The sequence below is a fragment of the Chiloscyllium plagiosum genome, chromosome 44 (genome assembly GCF_004010195.1).
Source record: "Chiloscyllium plagiosum isolate BGI_BamShark_2017 chromosome 44, ASM401019v2, whole genome shotgun sequence".
NCBI classification, from domain to species: Eukaryota; Metazoa; Chordata; class Chondrichthyes; order Orectolobiformes; family Hemiscylliidae; genus Chiloscyllium; species Chiloscyllium plagiosum.
In genome coordinates, this window is record NC_057753.1 from 6,776,690 (window position 1) to 6,795,671 (window position 18,982).

Here is an 18,982-nt window from a genome sequence, read left to right on the forward strand (position 1 = left end):
TATGATGACAATGTATCTATCCAATAGCCCAATGGGTGGAATGAAGAGAAGTCTGGAAGACTTGAATTTAGAATAGGTTGCTAGTCTCCAGATGATTTGTCGATGGAACACAATACCCATTTGACTAAGAAAAACAGTTTCTACAGCATTGCGTTATTATTGCGATAAAATCAAACTTTGCTACAGCGGAGAATGGAATCATAGCCAATCACATCCATGAGGCTTCCTGGCAAACCGGCTTTACAAGTTCTGCAATCCTGCGTTCTTCTTATTGCAATATACGTAAATGCCTCCTCTGCAACTTACCTGAGTCCTTGGGGATTTCCAACCTCAACACCAAATTCAGACTAAATACCAGAAGAAGTAAGGAAGCTGCATAACCTTGATCAGCAGAACAGGCTGAAGAAAGGGAATTGATCAGGCAACTACTGTTACAAAAAAAAAACAAAAGTAAGTTTTGGAGCTTAACGTGATTTCGCCAAGAACACATATGCAGCACATTCTGTTCAAAATTCATATCTGCACCCACTGAATATGGAAAGTAGTTCGGGTGTGAAATGTGTTGCTTAAGGATGCTTGAGGAATCAGATAGTTTTTATTCAGAAATTAAGGACATACAGGGTAAAGGCAGAAATATGAAACAGGATGATATGATCAATTATAGAGGCATAACACTTGACGGGATGAATGGTCTCCTTATTGGCTGAAAGAGTCTGTGATTATTTTAAGTCAAAATCTGTGTAGCATTTTGTCATTGATCTCCAGATAAATTGCATGTCAACATTAACTATTTTCTATGATTATGACCTGGTCGAGGAAGTGCAAGTCTCAATAGTGCTGCACATAGCAATAATTCTTTGTGGTGCAGGGATTCTCTTATCTACGGAACAGGACATGAATGTGCAGGTGTGGAGCTGGTTTTGATAGAACATGTCAGTCTGTAATGGCAATAAGCAGGCATCGGTTTCTGCGCAGCAAGAAGGTGCTGGCTGAGACCGGAAGAAAAGACTGATAAATTGAGGAAGTGCAGATTCGTGGAAAATTCTGTGTCAGCAAAAATCCGAAATAAGAACTTTCCAGTCTCTCCTTCCCATTAAAGAGAATGACGGCGCAAGGCTTGATCCGAGAGCTCGGCCTCGGTGCGTGTCGCCATGTCTATTGTGTGCAGTGGTCAGCAGGACACGAGTGAGAAAATCATTTTTTTCAAGAGGGAAATGCTTTAAAAGTGTGAAAGGAGCTTATTGTTCAGAATGGAGATAACTTGTTCAACAAGCTCTATTACATATTCACACCAAATGTTTTATTGATGAGGCAGAAGGAAAAATAAAGAAGCAAATTCTGTTCCCTGGTTTCCGCCATGTCATGCACATCATGCCGATGTCTAAATTCTTTGGTCTCAGGAAAGTCACATGACGACACAGAACTGCATCTCGTAACTTTGAGCAGGTACCATTCTCGAATCGAGACAGTATCGACCAAAACGAGGTGTAATGTTGAGAAGGAAATGTGTTAAATTATCCTGGGCCAGACGAAGTAAACATCGTAATTTTTTTGTCTTTTCATCTGGACAATTAATGAGGGATTTTTTAAAACGCCTTTTGCAGTGGATTTGAAGAGGATCATTTATGTGCAGCAAACTGAAAACAAGATAAATATCTGTTGCTTATGAGTTGCTGTCCTGCGGCCTAAATAATGAAATTTCTAAACATTTCACAGCATACTCCTAGAAGCTATGCAGACAGGAAACTCAAACTAAACTTAACACAATCTCTACGTTCATCTGGTTCTGGATATTAACCACCTTTCCGAAGAAGCCATTGAGTTCCAAGACATTGCTACTTGCAACACATCTGTTATTCAGCATCATCTCTGTTCAAATATCAAACGTGTGTCCGATAAACTTTTTATTTTTCTCGAAGTCATAATGCAGACAGCTTTGCATGTACCTGCCTTGTTGAAAGTTATCATAAAACAACAGCGTGACGGAATTGTTATGGTGCTGAAGGCATCATTCAGCCCACTGCACTCGTTCTAAGTATTTTTCTCCTGTTAATTTTCTGTGTTTATACTGTAGCTCTGCACTCTCTTTCTTTAAGTTACTGATTGATTTTTTTCCATTGATTTACTTATTGTCACGTGTACCGAAGTATAGTGAAAAACTACTTCTGAGCAGTACAGCAAGATGATAGTAAGCAAGGATGTACAGATCAAAAAGACTCAGAACAGAGGCATACAGCTTACATTGCTTATTGAGGTAAGAGAGCCCATGATCTGTCTACCAATGGCATAGACGAACGTGTTCCTGAACCTGCTAGTTTGTGCGTTCAGGCTTCTGTATATTCTGCCTGATGGAAGAGCTTGTGGGTGATCATTACGGGGTTTGCAATGGGGTTTTGATGATGTTGGAAATAATTCAATTGAACAATTCTGATAAATGTAGAGAATGATCCTTCCGTGTGTGACTAAAAATCACCAGATCATCAATGTGCACCACACAATTCGGTAATCCAGGAATGACAGTGTTGGTTGCTGTCCCAAATGTGGCTGGTACATTTTTTCATAGCAAATGTCATGATTTTAAATTGATACAGTCCATTCAGCATTACGAAATTGTCTTCACTCTTTCGGAAAAAAAGAACTGCCAGTTTCGACTAAGCAAGTCCAACTTAGAAATATGAGTTGTTTGTCCCACGGCTTCAATACATTTTTCCAAACAAGGAATCAGATATGAATCAGACCTCATAATTGCTTCGACTTTGCGATAGACGGCTGTTGGTGAGCTCCAATCACTGCAATACAGTTCGATTATGTTGCCTTGTAACATGCGTTCGATCTCCATTTGGAACCGTGCCAACTTTAAAAGTTAAGCCTGAAATATGTTGTTTAACAGGAACAGCATCTCCTATATCTACATCATGCATAATTTGGTTAACACTTTCCTGATTATTTCCAAATGTCTCCCCATGCGATAGCAATATCTCATTCAGGTCATTTTGATTATCCTTTCGAAGTTAACTGAATAATTTATCCCAATACTTGACAACTTTCTCATTGTGCAATTTAATTTCGAACATAGAAGATAGACAATGCAGCGCAGAACAGGCCCTTCGGCCCTCGATGTTGCGCCGACCTGTGAACAATTCTCTGCTAGAAAAGCTACTGAACTGGGAGAACTTGGCACTTCACTTCCATTGCATGTAAGTGTTAAAAAAAAACTAAAAGCCATTCTCTGGCATTGTTGCCGTGGACAGGTTCTGCTGGTCAAAAGCAAAGTGGCTTCACCCAGTCAACTCAGATTCTCTGCTTCTTACTACTCCTTTTGGAAAAAAAAAACTTCTGAAAGAGCAGCATCGCCACAGTCATCAATGAACTTGTAGATAGAGTTTGTTTTAAATTTGGCAGCACAGTCGTGGGTGCACACGGCGTACAGTAAGGGGTTGAGGATGCATCTTTGGCGGACCCCAAGATGGAGTCTTATAGAGGAGTAAGTGGAGAGACCTATCTTCACTAATTGTGGTCTGCAGGTCAGAAAGCTGAGGATCCAGTTGCAGTGGGTGGAGTCGAGACCGGTTATTGTAGTTTTGAGATACCAGGAGGGGATAATGATGTTGAAGGCAGAGTTGTAATTTATTATAAGGAGTCTGATGTAGGAGTTGGTACCGTCCATGTGTTCTGGGGATTAGTGCAGGTTTAGGAGTATGGAATCCGCTGTGTACCTGTTGTGTACATCGGTGAATTGTAGGGGTTCAAGGCAGGCTACGACACTGAAGTTGATGTGGGTTACGTCCAGCGTCCTGAAGCACTTCAAATGAATACTGAAGTCAGAGCCACTGGGTGGTCGTTCATTAAGATACACTGCATGTGCTTTCTCAGATAAGAGGGTAATGGAGGTCTGCTTGAAGCAAGTGGAGACTTCGGCTTGTATGATGGAGAGGTTTCAGATATGGATAAATTTGTTCACCTTGATCAAAACCCGCTTCAGTCTCCTTTTATCGAAGAGGAACAAACTCAGGTTCTCCAACCCAGCCTTCCAATTGATTATCACTATCCCTCTAACTCGTCTATCAAATTCACTCCATTCCCTCTCTGAGACTCTGTCATCTATCACGATGTGTGGTGATTTCTGGATTGGACAGACACAGATGTCAATTGCGCAGTAACATCACCTGCTCCCTGAGGATTTCCTCACCGGTGAGGTTTTTTTTCTCTGACTTCATTGTTTCTGAAACGCTTTAAATCGCAGGCCCCAGCTGGAGGATTTAAAGTTGAAAACTGAATGTGTCTCAAAGATATACTTAAGTATTCATCTGCAAGTTTAAGCTTCTCCTTACAATTTCCATCATCTTATTCCCTGACACTGAGGCTAGTGTAGTGCTTTTATTCTGGATCAGAATCCGGATACATCCATTGTTCTGTTTCGTTTCTGCCTGATCACCTCAATGGCATTGTCTCCTTTCCCCATCTCATAATGAGTTGATGTCGGTTCTGTTTAGTACTTAATTGGTACTTCTCTTGACTGCTCGAACTGAGGTTTCCATGCCTTGATCATATTCTGCTGACTGACAAGCTTCTGGAACAAGTAATTTTGGAGGATGCACTATACATACACGCTTTGATGTGAAAACATTGCCGTTTAGACATCACTAATCAGACTCCAGATCACTGTTAATCTTCATTTGCCTGCAGAAGTAATATTTGACCTTCCTGAACTGCTGCAGTCCTTGTCCTGCAGGAGCTCCCACAATGCAGTTACGCGTAAAGGCTGCAATCATTCACTCAGAGGTGGTGAAGGAAACAAAAACGTCCAAAACAACAACATCCACTTTAATTTCAGTTGTGCTTTATTGGAAGAGATATATCCAGCGCATTTAATAGTAATGAAATAAAAATAATTCGATACTGACAGCCAGAAGGTGGTGTCTGGGCAGGTGACCAAATAATCGACCCAATCAATAGATGTTAAGGAGTACACTGAAACCACAAAGTGAGGTTGAGAGCAGCAAGAGCGAGGGAAGAAATTAATAGCTAATTTTGGATGCACAGCCAGCAAAGTTTGTTCAGTTAAAAATCAGTGATAGGCATGCACCCATAAACCGAGGGGCATAGATATCATGCACTGCTCGAGGATATAACAGAGGTGGTAAGGATTTTGAGGGTGGAAGAACTTTCAGAGATAGGGAGGATTGTGAAGTTGGAGGAGATCGCTGAGAGGATTGTGAGGCTGCAAGAGGTTACAGGCATAGGGAGTGGTGTGAGTCAGGAGGACCTTACACATATAGGAAGGGTTTTGAGGTAAATGGACATAATGTTTGTGTGGCTGGAAGAACTTACACAAATAGGGAAGATTTTGATTCTGGGGGATGTTACAGAGATAAGGAGGGCTGTGAGCCTGGGAGAACTCAAAGAGATAGGGAGGGTGTGAGGCTGGAACACATTCCAGGGATAGAGAGAGGTGTGAGGCTGGAAGTGCATAGTGTCAGAGGGAATGTTGTGTGTCTAGAATAAATTACGGAGATGGGGAGCGTCGTGAGCCTGGAAGAGATTACAGAGATCGAGAGGTTTGTAATGCTGGAGGACGTTACAGATATTGGGCGGATTTGAGGCTGGTGGAGTTTATAGACAAAGAGCGAGATTTGCGAGGCTGCAGGAGGTTTCGACTGATTGAGAGGAGCAAGCCCTTGAGGGATTTGAGAACACGTTTGGAAATTGTGAAATTTTCATGCTCTAACACTATAAAATGTCTCATGGTAAGTGAGCATGAGGATGGTGGATGCACAAAATTGATGGGGGTAAACAAATGAGCTGTAGTTTCGAATCGGAAGGTTGCATGAAAGTTGAATGTTGGAAGACAGTCAAGAGTGTGTTCAGATAGTTTAAGTCGAGAGGAAACAACGAAATTCATTACATGTCCTAGCTCTCTCTCCTTTTGTGTTTCTCTCGTATTGAGTACAGGGTATTGTATCAGCCTACAATAAGGATTCGCTCCCGGGAGGGACGAGCATTTAATTTTTTTTTGATAATCCAGCATTTCCATGTCATTTCCTTTCTGAGTACTGCCCCTCAAGATAATAAATGCAATCACTACGTTTTGCCGTGTTTTTATGTGTTAATTTTCACTTCCTTTTAATGTATTAAATCGGCTGCACAGCGCATTAAATAGAGAGGACCTTCAGACAGGAAACTGAAAGTAAAATTCGAATCTCTATCTGAGAGAGTTGCTTCTTTTATCGTACCCCACGATAATTGGAGTTTGAATATGGAAGTGGAGTTACTGTACACGTCATGCGTGTCGACTAGGCTTCAGCCAGTCAACCACGCTCTCAGAACATAAATGCTGTCAGAATGGGTAAATATGAGGACTGCAGCAAAAGTTCAGATGTTTTTTCTGACTGAAACTCCATCAATGCAGTCACAATAAGGAGAGGCCGTTCACAGGCTCCGAGTGTGGTAAACGATTCAGTCAGTCATCAGACTTTCTGAAACACAATGAGTTCATACAAGGCTGCTCCTTGTGTGGAAAGTAATTTAAAGAATCTTGCATGCTGGCCACACCGGGAGAGACTATTTGAGTGTTTTAAGTGTTCTGGTGAATTGATGGTCTAACAAGGTAAACACTCTGATGAGAAGTTATTCAATGTGAGTATGAGTTCAGGGAAGTGTCTGGTCTTTAAAAATACTAGCCAATTCACACTGGGGAGAGCATTTTTTAACTGCTCTGAATGTGGGAGCAAATCAATGGTTACAACTGTGCTTCTGAGACGCCAGCGAACACTTGAGTAACTACAGTGGTGACACTTCACCGTGAATTTGAGCCCGGAATGAACTGATAACATTGGTGCTTGTTTCTGTTGATGTAATTAAACTCCACCCTAGTTATAGGTGTTAATACTCTGAATAGATGTTACGTGATTGCGTTCTGTGTTCATCTCTATGTGTTAACTTGTTTTCCGTTTCTCAAATGGCAGAAAGAAAGGGAAACATTTTAATAATGTGAAACGTTGGCCATTTAATTTTGCATCTTTATTTTAATGTGTTGCAGAAAAAAATACATCAGTGTGAACAGATACAAGAGGAGATGTTATCTCATTCTAATTCAATCTGACAACAGTTCATATTGATGCAGTTCATTCAGCCTTACAAAGGTTCCAAGATGCTTCCCAAGGCATCAGATGCTCCAGCATGACACCGAACACGTGTATTAGGGAAGGCAGGGAAAAGCTTAGGCAAAGAGTTTGGGTGCGTGAAAATTTCCTAAAGGAGGAAACTGTCGACATCATCTTCCAAGTCAAAGCATTTTGTGTCACTGACTGAAGGAGTTGCTTACAAATATCATTTTATCAGAGAAACTTGCATATCGTGGAAATGACGAAGAAAACGTGAATGTGAATGTGAACAAGCCAAGTATGAAAGTTTAGAGTCAATTTCAGGTGCTGTATTCACCAGGATTTCCTGTTTTTCTTTTCTTTTACCCGCCATAACCTCGGTATGATTCCTGGTTCCAGTCAATGAATATTGTACAATTCTAATCTGAAAATCGTTACACATAACAACTGATTCAAACAGACGGTGTAACGCCATTTTCTTTTTTTTTTGTAAATAGACTGCAAACATCGATACCAAGATTGGGCAATTTAGACAGCTAGATTCTATCTGGCGCGTGAATTCTTAGAGTCCATTCAGCACAGTTTTTAGATGCCAGTAAGCAACAGGGCAAGATTGTCTCTTGAAGCTTATGTACAATAAGACAGGATGAAATCGTTACCTCGTTATAAATAATCCTTAAAATACGTGATAATAGCTAATGTTGTAATATCAAAGAAAGATTATTTAAAAATATATGAACACCAAGTTTACTGCAGTGTAGCTTGATAAAGATTATTTTAGAAACATGTAGAGAAGAAATGATTCAACATTTCCATTGAATTTCATCATTTCCAGTGAAGATCAATTCTATTGGAAATGCCTATTTGAAAAGGCAGGTTTACTATTTGTGGCGAAGAAAGGATTGTAACGGTGGCATAATATTGGAAGAAAATACGTATAAAGTTACACAAATTTATGACAGCGCAGTTGATGAGGAAACAAAATGTAGAAATAAACAATGTATAACAGGAATAAATCAGAATATAAGGGAAAAGTTCGTATTGTTAAAGAAAATGAAGTCGCCCTTACATTGAGTTCAAATGAAAATAACAGCAATAAGAAGCCTTTGCTATGTGACTGGGAATTAATATTGGACAACTTTTCAAGTTTGTGTTGACGTTGAACATTTAATCTGGACCTAACTTTCTATTAAAATAGTCGTGCAATATTACAAGGACACTAGAAGAGCGGAGAAAACGAAAGAACTGAGAGATGAAGTCGAAATAATTATATTAACTCGAGATCGAACAATAAGAAAATAAACCAGACAAAAATGTGACAAATGTCACGCATATTATAGCTTTTATCCGGGGAGTTTAAACGAAAATACTGTAGTTGAGGATAAATATATTTGTGCTGAATTAGCGTATAATCACCCGATTATTTTGTTTGGATAGAAAGTAAACTTATACTGATTATTTTAACAACTGTTTAAAGGGAACTCAGGTTTCTTGCAAATCAATCCAAATTGATCAACCTACTGATGAAGAACATAATTTTACTTTTTAAAAAATCCGAATCACAATTTTTGCTGAGGTTGGACATGAGGTTTATCTCCTCTATTGCTCTCAGCAAAAGTAAAGGGCTAATCATTGATTTCAGAAAGAAAGGAGGACAACACGCCCCAATCTCTATCAACGAAACTGAGGTTGAGAGGGCAGAGAGCATTAGATTCCTCCAAGTGGTGATAGCCAACACCTGTCCGGGACTGCCCATGTAAATGCATTAGACTGATGGATGAACTCTCTAACGTCAATAGTGCTGACCTTGCTAACGTTGCTGTTGCCTCGTACACGCCCTGTGGCAATGTAACTTGCATGTCTCTTTCTAAGCATTTTCTGATCTGTATATCCTTGCTTACTATGATCTGCCTCGTAAACAATTATTTTCATTGTACTTCGTTACGTGTGGCAATAAATCAATCACACCAAATCAATGTGAAGACGATGTTTTAGGTTTCTGCTGGTAATTGGCTGACTATTCAGGAATTAGCTTCTGCATTAATTATCTGGAGAGTATTTCAGGGCAACTCAAAGTTGGAGGAAGCCTGCAAATCTCTTTCTCAGTCTATTCGGTAATTAATTCGGAACTGGATAATACCTCCATGAGTCAGTAGTGTAACAATTTGGGAAAGCCAATAAATTTGAATCCACTAACCAAAGGCTTGATTTGAACTGCAGTGCAATCCTATTAAAAGCACCGTTTAAAAGATTATCCGAATCTACAGCTGTGAGCAATTGAGTTCATCAATAAAAAATTAATTCATGTACAATTTCGTACCAAGTCACATGACAGCTAAATAATTGTGCCTGGACACACTGAGCCCTCCTTCTACTTCCTCGTCAATCTGTTTTAATGTTCAATGTAACATTTATTGTTTTTTTGTGTGAGGGTTGTAGGGTTGTTGATCGATTAATTTGAACTGCCAAAAAAAACAGGTTGGATGGTGACCAAAGAAGAGGTTTGATGCACTGTGCTGATTCCCTGGCCAGATATTTGCATTGCAGGAATAAGACGAAGGACCAGCAACATTCTAGTAAAGTGTGTGTATATTATTATACTTGGAGCAATAAAAGTGTTTGAAGATTTAGAGTCTGCTAATCCAAGGATGAACCGATAGTAGTAATAGCCCTCCGTAGATAATTAACCTCGCCATTCGTGAGACTGCTAACGTAGTAATGACCACTGAATATGATGTCATGATTGACGGTTGCAGGATCAATGTCGAGGACCTCTCGGAAGACGCCTTAATGAAAAATAGTGGTGCGTGTTTGCTTTTGAAAAGAGATTACAATACAAATATAACAGCTTTCAGAACAAGAGCACTAACAAAAATTGATAAAGGATATGAGCGAGAAGCCTTTGGCTATACTTACCCCACTTATAGAGGACGAGGCACTGGAGATGAGAGGCACAGGGAGACGGCAGACAATAGCTAATGGTGAAAAGTGTTTGACGACCCCAATCACCAATGCATTAATATCTCCACTTTGCAGAATAAAGCATGTGCTCATGTGTGCACTGCAGAGATAGAGATTAAAAGTGTGAATAGTTCACAAGGAAACGTTATTTCCTCATAGCTATTTTGTCTAGTTTCTGGATGATGGGTGGGAATATCCAAATTCCCAGTTTTACAATACTCGTCCATCTCTAGAGCATGATCAACATGTGAATAAATTCAATTCACAGAAATCTCCATTATTTTCACCAGCACATATAACTTGATATGGGCAAATGGTACCATGTTGTTATAATAGGATCACAATCTGGAGAGGTCTCAGCAGAAAACAACTCGAAAGTCTCGCGAAACTGGTGGTATTTAGCTTTTCTTACTCTGAACAATATAGGAATGGTAGGTGATGTTCAGTTTCAAGCTGAAGCGCCCACAAAGGCTGCAAATACCGATGCAGCAGCGGGGTGAGCGAATGCCTGGCCGCTTCAAGGGGCAATGTGCTTGCAATTGTGGCCTTTTCATGGGCTCATCTAAGTTCTGTGTGCAACCAGGAGTTAGGGAATTGTAATAAGGGATGAGCGAGGAATGGTGCTATTGGCAACAATGCTCACAGTGGATGGATGAATGAACCAATGGGAACGACAAAAGAACAAATCAACAAACTCCCGCCTGCATGATTCAGCAACTTTTGGTCGTACATCTATACCGATCTGCAACGTGCTTTGAGCTGATGAAACTGAACCAGTCTGAGTTAGCATGACCAAAACTATTTGGCAACTCATTGAGATTATTTCGTGAACTGAACTTTGCAAAAAAAATGCGTTCCTTATGATTTATATATTCATATGCTAGGTATAGCTTTAAAATACAGAACCCTTTATAGGAGGTCACTTGTATTAAGCAAACAGAAATGAATGCATTTTATACAGGATTACCATGTGTTCAATGTTTAAGTAACAGAATTAGAAGACTTAATGGATATTTTACCACGTTCTTTAAGTCAGTTCTGAATTTACTCTGGGTCCCAGCATAAATAAATGGATTGATGCAGGAACTCAACAGCTGAAGCATAAATCCGGTTTCCTCAAGAGCAAATGTTGATTGAGTGAAATTAGAACCTGAGAAATAAGTAAGCTTCGTGACTCTTACATAGAGGATTGTTATAAAAAACAATGAATATAAGAGGATGAAACTTGCTGAGATGGCAAAGAGTAACAGAATGGACTTTTTCCGTTTCTCAATCTCTGGGTCTATCTGAGTCTGTCTACTTCCTTGGGCTTGAAACCGCCTGCGGGCTCTATTAGCTGCTACAATGTGGCTGATAGTGAAAGCATTGAGCAATAAAATCAGAATGAACGGCAGAAAAGGGTTTAGAATGCAACGTATCCAGTCATAAGCAGCCCATGCATGTGACTTGTAAAATATTAATTTTACACTGCAAAGCCAGTCTACATTACTGATCGTGTAACCAGGTTCATACACAAAATACAAGAAAGCATTTTTCACACAGAAGAATGCTGACACAATTCCTATTACCCAAACTGCTGTCTTCTCGGTGCAATATTTCATTTTCAGCTTCTGGCAACTAATGGCAACAAATCGATCGAAGGTGAAAGCGACTGTTAACCAGGCAGAACTGTCTATAGTTGCAAAACTTAAAACATACCGGAAACTGCACACTTGTGTGATAGATAAGAAAGTGACTGGGAAATAAATCCCGGCAATTCTGTTGAATATCACAGACGTGACTATGACCAGGAAATCCATCACTGCCATGGACACCAGGTAGCAGGTGATGCATCCGGATAGACCGCATCTTCTTCGAGAAAGGATCAGAATCACTGTCAGGTTAGCTGCAGTAGAGAGCGAGAGAAAGTGTGAGAGACAGAGAACAAATGGTAGAATGCATATGATAGATAGCACAATCCTTTAAATGGTTATTTGATTCCTGATAGCATTTTCCATTTTAAAAGAGTGTGCAAAACAGTAGTTAGCAGAGATCTGCTGAGTATAACAATGTCTGTACAGAAAATGATCATTTGCATTTTCAAATCTATAACTTGGAGTACTGGCATTTTAATGGAGTTCATTTCCATTAGTCCAAGCTCAGAACATGAAAAATTCTAACGCACTAACTAAACCAGATAGAATTAACAAAAAAAAAACAATGTTATCACAGAAGAGAATAATTGTGAAATAGGTAAATAGCAAACACAGTAAGAATTATTATCGAAATTAATACATTTCGAGAGAAGGAGGGGAGGGAATGGGTGGGGATGCGTTTGCCCATACGTATTAAAGCTAGGCTACTTATTCAGAAACTGAGCAAATGTTCTAGGGACCCAGGGTGGAATGCTGCCATGACAGGTGGTGGAAATTTGCTTTTTCAAATCAGTGGCATCGAGCAGAAAAGAGAACGGCAGACACATCCGTGACGATCTGCAAAGTCCTCCTTAGGAACATCTGACAGCTAATTACAAAATTGGGAATGTGGTTTCACAAACTAGTTATTGAATAGTCTAAGATTACTACTTTACAATGACCGAGGATATCTCATAACTCACAGTGAGGACCTACAAAGCAGATGTCATGGCACTGACATATACTGTCAGAAGTGATTAGTCCCGGGAGTCTTCCCATTGACTCCGGACTTCAGGAAATCTCGTGGCGTCAGGATAAACGTGGACATAGAAACCTCCTGCTGATTACTGTGTGTGGAACTACTTGATAGATGAATTATTATTCTTCTATGTTGTGGGTGGCACAGTGGGTGGGCGGCACGATGGCACAGTGGTTAGCACTGCTGCCTCACAGCGCCAGAGACCCGGGTTCAATTCCCGCCTCAGGCAACTGACTGTGTGGAGTTTTCACATTCTCCCCATGTCTGCGTGGGTTTCCACCGGTTGCTCCGGTTTCCTCCCACAGTCCAAAAACGTGCAGGTTAGGTGAATTGGCCATGCTAAATTCCCCGTAGCGTGAGTTGAAGGGGTAAATATAGCGGAATGGGTCTGGGTGGGTTGCGCTTTGGCAGGTCGGTGTGGACTTGTTGCGCCGAAGGGCCTGTTCACACTGTTAGTAATCTGATCTAATCTAAAAAAAAATAAAATAAAGCGCTGAGCATTGCAACGGCACACAATATACTTTGGGTGGGGCATTTTAATGTCCAACAAAAAGAGTGTCTCGAGTACTGCAGACTGAGTTGCTCAGGTCGGAAAGAATTTAACTACTAGACTGGATTCTCAGCAAATGATGACGGAGCCAGCAAGAATGAAAAAAAAACATGCTTGACCTCATTCTTACAAATCTGCCCGCTCCAAATGCATCGCTACCTTACAGTATCGTAAGAGTCACTAGCGCACAGTCCTTGTGGAGATGAAGACGCGCCTCAACTTTGAGAATAATCTCTCTTGACTTATGTTGCATGATCATTCTGCTAAAATGGGCAGACTTCGAACATATCTGCCAACCTAAGTCTGGGCATCAATGAAGTGCAGTGGTCCATCGATAACAACAGAACTTCACTCAGCACAAACATGGTCCTGCATACCCCCCATTCAACTATACATAGAGGCGGTCAACCGTGGTAATGGAGAATGCAGGACAGCGGGCATGGTGCAGCACGAAGCATAACAAAAAACTGAAATGTCGATCTGGGAAAGCGACCAAATAACACTACTCTCATATCAGACTTTATAAGCAGCAAGTGGTAAACAGAGGTAAACGATCCCACAACCAACAGATCAGATCGAAGATCTGCAGTTCTCCCACATTCATTCATGAATGGCGGTGGATGATTAACCAACTGACTGGAAGAGGAGGGTACACAAATCTTTTCATCCTCAATGATGGAAGAGAGCAGCACATCAGTGAAAAGGATGTGGCTGAAGCTTTCACACCAAACATAGCTCATAATTTCGAAGTGGATGAGCCTTTTCTACATTCTCCAGTGTTCCATAACATCACAGATACGAGTATCCAGGTAATTAGATTCAGTCCACGTGAACCGGTTGAAGATACAGATGGTTGCAAAGGCAACAGTCCCTGATAACAATCCAGCTGTAGTAGTTGCCGGTTTGTGCTCCAGAACTTGCCACTCCCACAACCAAACTCTTCCAGTCCAGTTAAAATAGGGGCATCTGCCTGATATTTTGGAAAGCTACCCAGCTGTGTCCTATGCATAAAAAAATCATGACAATTTCATTCTAGCCATTAATCGCCCATAACTGCAGCCTCTCAATCATCAGTAAAGTGATGGAAGTTATTATCAACAATGTCACCAAGCAACAACTGGATCAGAAATAATTTGGTGGATGATATCGAGTTTCGTTTCCACCGAGACTACTTAGCTCGTGACCTCATTGTAGTCTTGGTTCAACAATGGGAAGACAGCTGAAATCCAGAGGTGAGGTGAGAGTGACAGCCCTTGATATCAAGCCTGCATTCGACCGAGTGTGATATCAAGGAGCCTCATCAATATGGGAACCACTCAGTACCAGAGGGAAACCACTCCACTGTTTGCAGCCATACTTGGCATGCAGTAAAGATGGTTGAGGTTGTTGGAGGTGAGTCATCTCAACTCCAAGACATCTCTGCAGGAGTTCCTCATGTCACTGTCCTTGGCCCAACTATTCACAGATGTTTTATCAATGACCTTCGCTGCAGCATAAGGTCAGAAGTGGGAATGTTCGCTTATGTTTGAAAACGTATTCATCGTCGTTCACGACTCCTCTAAGTAGTGCACGTTCAAATGCAACAGAATCTGGACAACACCCAGGCTTGGGCTGACAACTGGCAAATAAGATTCACGCTGCACAAATGCTAGGCTGTGACCATCACGAGTAAGATACACTCGAACCACTACCCCATCAAATTTAATGGTCCTACCATCAGTGAATTCCTCATCATCAATACCCTGAAGAATAACATTGATCAAAAGCTCACCTAGACTCGGGATATAAATGCAGTGGCAACAACAGTATGTCAGAATCAAGGAATACTGCAGCAAATAACTCAGCTTCTGACTCCCCATGCTTTTCCACCAGCTGCAAAGCATAAGTTAGGAGTGTGATTGAGCATTCCCTCCTTTCCTTGATGCGTGTGTCTCCAACAAGACTTAAGAAGCTTAAAACCATTCAGAGAAAAACAGTCCGCTTGATTGACAGATCATCCACAAGCAATGAATTCCCCGAGCACTGACATTCAGTAGCAGCAGCTTGGCTGGGGAGTGGCAGGTTCTGGAGCACAAACCGTCAGTACTATTGCTGGTAAGCTTTTAGGCCCCGTTGTCTTTGCAGTCATCTGTATCTTCAACCGTGTCTAGATATCAGGTGGAGTGAATCGAATTGTCTGAAGGCTGGTATTTTTATTGCTGTGGACCACAAGAGAGAGCCTGGAAGAATCATTCACTCAGCACTTCTAACTGTAGATTGCTCTGAAGGCTTCTTCCTTACCTTCTTCACTGTTGTGCTGGTCTCTTTCGTCATTGAGGATGGGGATATTTCTGGAATCTCCTTCCCGGTGAGTTGTTTAATTGTCTGACACAATTCACGAATGGAAGTAGCAGGACTGTGGAACTTGGATCAGATCCGTTGGCTGTGGCTTCGCTGTGCTCTGTCTATCCCTTGCTCCTTATGATGTTTGCCATGTAAGTAGTCTTGTTCTGTCACTTCGCCAGCTTGTCAGCACATTTTGTGGTATGCTTGGTGCTGCTCGCGGCACGCTCTACTGATGACCATCAAAGCATTGACAATTGTCAGGAAAAAAACAGAGAAGGAAAGCTAGTCTTTACCTGACCTGGCCTGTATGTGGTCCAGATCCACAGTAATATGGTTGACTTTGAACTGCCATATGAAGTAGTCTCGCAAGCCACTCCGTTTTATCAATCGCGACTAAGTCTCAACAATGGAATGAAACCGAATGCAACACCTGCCATTTGTTCAAGCTGTGGGAAAGATAATAACAGATGCAAGCCTGCAAACGTTGCCATGTTACCAGCATCTGGGGACTCGTGCCAAAATTGAGACAGATATCTTACAGTCTAGTTAAGCAACAGCCTAACTTGGAAGTACTCCCGGAATCATACTTTATAGACAATGTTCTAGACACCACCATCACCATCCCTGGTCATGTCCTGCCCTAGAGACAGGATGGACCCAGCAGAGATGGTGGCAGAGTGGTATACAGTTGGGTGTGTTGACTTCGGATCCTGGAATATTGATTCCAAATGCCAGAATTTTCATGGTTTCAGGATAACAATGGGAATGAAACATCCTCCAGTTTGCCCTGAAATATCATCGCTTCGCAGTTGAATTTGTAATCTTCTGTGGCGAGCAGCACTTGGAAGAAGCACAGAACATGGTAAAGGCACAAATTATCTTGATTGGTGTAGGTTTCGATGTATGAAAGCAGGAGTGGCTCTGTAGCAGCAGGACTAATCCAGTTGCTCGGGGTATAATGAACAGAGCTGTTAGACTGGGTCTGCAGCAAGTGGTGGTAGAACTAACAGGAGGGAAAAACACACTTAACATCATCCTCACTAGTCTGCTAATAATAGACTCATTTGCACATTACAGTATCAGTAACACGTATCACCACACAGTCCGCATGGAGAGAAGTCTTGCCTTCACAGTAAGAGACGCTCCATAGTGTAATGTGGCATTTTATACATGCTAAATGGGACAAACTTCAGATAAATTTAGCAACTCAAGACTGAACATCTATGACGTGCTGTGGCCCATCCACATCAGAAGAATTGTATTCGAACATAATCTTCAACATCATAGCCCAGCAAGTCGCCATTCAGTCATTACAATTAAGCCAGGGGATCAATACTGGTTCAATGAAAAGTACGAGAGGACATGCCAGGAGGAGTACGAGGAATAACTATAAGTGAGATGTCAACTTCATGAAGTTACCAAGGAGGACTACTTACATGGCAAACAGCATAAGAAGCAAGTGACAGAAGTACAAAGTGATAAGAAGCAACTAATCCCATAAACAATGGTTCAAATCTAAGCTCTGCAGACACATTCAGTCTAGAATGGTGAGGGAGAAATAAGCAATTCACCGAAGGAGGAAGAAGCTCCAGACATATTCCCATCCTTGTTGGAAGAAATATCCAACATATCAATGTAAAAGATAAGGATGAATCATTTGCAGAAATCGTCAGCCCGAAGTGCTGAATGAATTATGCATCTCTGCCTCGTCCAGTTGTTCCCAGCATCACAGATACCAGACTTCAGCAATTCTATTCACTGCAATTAAACTCCAGAAACGGCTTGAGGTCCTAGATATTACAAAGGCCATGGATTCTGACAGCATTCTGGCAATAGCACTGAAAATTGTGCTTCAGAAACTGCTTGCTAAACTGTTCTAGTACAGGTACAACATTGGAACGTGCCAAACAATGTGGAAAGTTGGTCAAGAATGTCTTGAACACAAAAAGCAGGACGAATTCAACGTGGTCGATTGCCGCCCCAAAAGTCTATTCTCAATCATGAGTAAAATGATGGAACGTGCTCAGCAATAATCTGCCTACTCACGCCCAATGGAGGTCCGCCAGACCCACGATCCCGCCTAATTCCAGATTTCTTTAAAACATGGAAAAAAACCTGCTGAAACCATTTTGTAAGGTGAGAATGAAAGCCCTTGAAATCAAAGCTGCATTCGACTGAGTTTGGCATCAAGGAATGTTCGCTAAATTGCAATCAGTGTATATCAGGGGACAAAATCGTCGCTGGCTGAATTCATAGCTGGCACCTATGGAGATAATCATTGGTGTTGGAGATTAGTTAACTCAGCTCCTGGGCCTCTCTGTACGTGTACTCCAGAGTATTGTCATCGGCCAACCATGTTTAACCACTTCATCAACAGCTTTCCTCTGAAGTGGGAACGTTCGCTGATGATTGCACAATTTTCAACATCATTTACGACTCCTCAGATACTGAAGCAGTCCATATTCAAATGCAAAAGGTTCTAGACAATATAGTGGCACAGACTGACGAGTCGCAAGGAACTTTTGCATCACAACAAATGCCAGGCAATGATCATCTCTAATTCCAGAAAATCTAATCACTGTACCTTGGCATTCAATGGTCCATTACTGAATCCGCATCGCCATCATCTTGGGGATTACCATTCACCAGAAACTCAATTGTACTCGCCTCATAAACACAGTGGCTCCAACAGCAGACCAGAGGCTCAAACTACTGTGGCAAGTAGTCACATTCAGACTCTCCAGACACATCCACTATGTATATGGTACAAGCTTTGTGAAGTAATAATCCCGATTTTCTGTTTGGTTCAAAACCAACATCACTCAGCAATATTTATATCACTCTGGACAAAGTAACCTACTTGATTGGTACCATGTGCACAAGCATTCCCTCCGTCCACAACTAAAGCTCAGTTGCAGCAATGTTTACTGTCGACACAATGGACTGCACAAGATCCTTAGCCAGCATCTTCCATACCCATGGCCGCTTCCATCGAGTAGGACGAAGGCAACAGAGACATGTAAACACCTGCAGTACTCATCCAATCCAATTCCTATTCTTTCACTGGCGGTGGGTCAAAATCTTGGAATTCACTCTGTAACGGCATGTGTCGGTCAAGTCACTGCACATGAACTGCAGCACTTTAAGAAAACAGTTTACCCTACCCTCTCAAGAGCAACTGGCGATAGGGAATTGCAATGCCACTTCTAACCGACAATCCCTGCATTCCACCAATGCTTTTTTTTAAAAAAAAGTACAAAATAAGCTCTGTGATTTTGTGTTGAGAGCAGACGTAAATCTGTGTATGAAGCTATTGTATCATCAAATAACTAATTCTTTGCATTTAGAGATTCCAAATTGCACAAACCTTTCAACTGATTAATTATTTCCA